The sequence below is a fragment of the Alosa pseudoharengus genome, unplaced genomic scaffold (genome assembly GCF_046254945.1).
Source record: "Alosa pseudoharengus isolate Yale_2024_CS ecotype anadromous, Long Island Sound unplaced genomic scaffold, YU_APseudo_1.1 YU_APseudo_1.1_scf_15, whole genome shotgun sequence".
In the NCBI taxonomy this organism is placed as follows: domain Eukaryota; kingdom Metazoa; phylum Chordata; class Actinopteri; order Clupeiformes; family Clupeidae; genus Alosa; species Alosa pseudoharengus.
The window spans coordinates 17,953,867-17,956,567 of NW_027468620.1; positions in this window are offsets into that span (position 1 = coordinate 17,953,867).

Here is a 2,701-nt window from a genome sequence, read left to right on the forward strand (position 1 = left end):
AGCGCTGTAGAACAGCACAACGTGAGTGCATTTCCGATGGTGGATCCCGAGGACCAGTGTTCATTCGTCGCCCAGGCTCACGGACAAGTGAAACACCCAATCAAAACGAAGCGAGTCGTGGCTTCGTTGCCTGGATCCAGGGGCGGAGATCTGGTTGGTCCCGATGCCCCTACAGATGAGTTTAATATCCAGTAAAAACGAAGCGATTGTGATTGCGTTGCCAACCTGGAAACGTGGATATCTGAAACAATGCATTGCGTGCAGAGTAAAATGTCCTGAAACATACAGGAGCTCTGTAGCCAAGTCGACCCATCTGTCTAGCCTATTGAATGTCAGGGCACACCGACATTGAGCAATTCATATAGGCCTACATACTGACAAAAGTTGAGTGATGTTGGTTTTAAACTCATTGCCTGTGGTGCTTAAATCCTTACATAAGATGGATATTACAAAGAATTGCTTTGATTAGATTATTCTTGTGATGAAGGAATCACTCTCGCAGACTCTCTCTCCCTGTGTGCGGGTGTGTGTGTGTGAGAGAGAGAGACCACAAATGATACACAATACACAAAAAACAATGGTCTCCCAATATGCTTTTAAGTCAGGGCTGGTGGGATGCTGTATGTAGTTCTAGTAAGAAGACATAGAGCTGTGTCATCACTGGCATCTCACTGTGGGAGGACATGAGACAGAGCACATCACAAACAAACTAACACACACACACACACACACACACACACACACACACACACACACACACACATCACACCCCCTACACCAGTCAGAGAAGTCAAAGAAGCATTTATCCTCACTCATGTGATGTCACAAGCCCTGAAGCTGTGTTTGGTTGTCTTTTCTCTCGATCTCTTGATGCTGGGGAACAATGAACAAAAATGCCCCCTGTCCAAAAAAATGGGTCAACTTATTTTGATGTTCTGTTTGGTCTGTCTGATTAGGAGTTCTGCTTATTAGGCCCATGCACTATGTATTGAACACTGCATGTAGACTCTGGTAATGTCAATCAAAGGGTTAAAGAAGGACACCAGTGATGTTATTAAAGAGAAAAGATTGGCAGGAAATGAGAGAGGAGGAGGATATAGACTAAATCAGCAGCAGGAGGAAATGACATCAGCAATCACTGCTTGAATGCAACACTGAAACATTGTTTATTATAAGTCTTACATGAATACCCTTTTCTTTCTTTCTTTCTTTCTTTCTTTCTTTCTTTCTTTCTTTCTTTCTTTCCTTATCTGTCTCTGTTACACACATTCACACCCTCAGACACCAGTTGTAAATGACAATACGTTTACATTAATAACTGTATGACTGTGTATTTATGGGTTTCATCAGGTCCCTTACCACAGTTGTATAAAATCAAGCACCATGCAGTCTGCATTCATAAACTAGGTGCTTGATTTTATACACCTGTGGTAAGAGACCTGATGAATATGTTTGAACATGAGACTTAACCCTTCTGCCTTATTATAGATTTCATCAAAGTAGGAAAAACTATTGGTTGCTCATGTAATTCAGCACATTGTCTAAAACAACTAAAACAAACCACACCAAAATCTAACTGAATAATAATTCTCAAAATAGTATCCCACCCCCATTTGTTTTACTCATTTTCTTTCTAAAAAAACAGTTTTTAGTGCTTAATAGCTTTAGATTCTGTTCAGTCTGCTGACATTGCTGAAACACAATGCAACATCTAGGCTACAGCTTGGTTCATTTGTTTCCATTAAGACTGGAGGTGCCTCTCATCGTATTCTAAGTATCATGTTTGGCACTGTCTTTTCCCAGGATAATCTCATTTGTTTTTGCTTGGTCTTGATCAGTGAAGGCTGTTAGTGTGCATGTAAATGGGCTTGCAGCCCATGACCCTAACAGCATTACACTCTCTGATTCGCATCAAGTGCTTTCAATCAAGCACCAACATACATAACTTAATTGGAGAAAGAGAGAGAGAGAGAGAGAGAGAGAGAGAGAGAGAGAGAGATATAAAGAGAGAGAGAGGGGGAGAGAGAGAAAGTCTGATCTAGTTATGGACACACTAACTAAAAAGGAGGTGTAATTCGGTTTGTTGTTGAGGCTTGTGTAAAGTCAGGGAGGGGTATAGTTAGCTTTTCCCAGGATAAAGTGAACAGACAGTTAACTGGTCATGACTGTCCTCTTCAGTCTCATACACATTTCAATAAAACAACACTGTAAATGCATGTACCTTATATTCTCCACTGGAATCAATGTCAAGGGACATTTACAGTAAATGTGTGGTGCAGAAAGAGAGAAGAGTCCATTCTGCCATCTAGTGGCTCTTTAAAGCCTCTGAGAAATACTGGACAGATGGTGCAATGCAAAATGGTAGAGGATGATGTATTTACGAAATATGTTGAAACATCTTTTTGTATGCATACACCCAGAAGTGAACCTATATGAAATGATAAGAAAGAACAATATAGACAAACCATCTGTTTTAGATCAGTAATCTTTTGAGAGATCCACTCAACTTGTGTGCACACTCATACATACAGACACACACACAAATACACACACACACACACACACACACACACACACACATACCCCCCCCCCCCCCCCCCACACACACACACACACACACACACACACCACACAAACCCAAGGTCAAGATCAGACACATGCTCTAGACTTTGGTTTCACTCTTCAGTACAATACAGTTCAG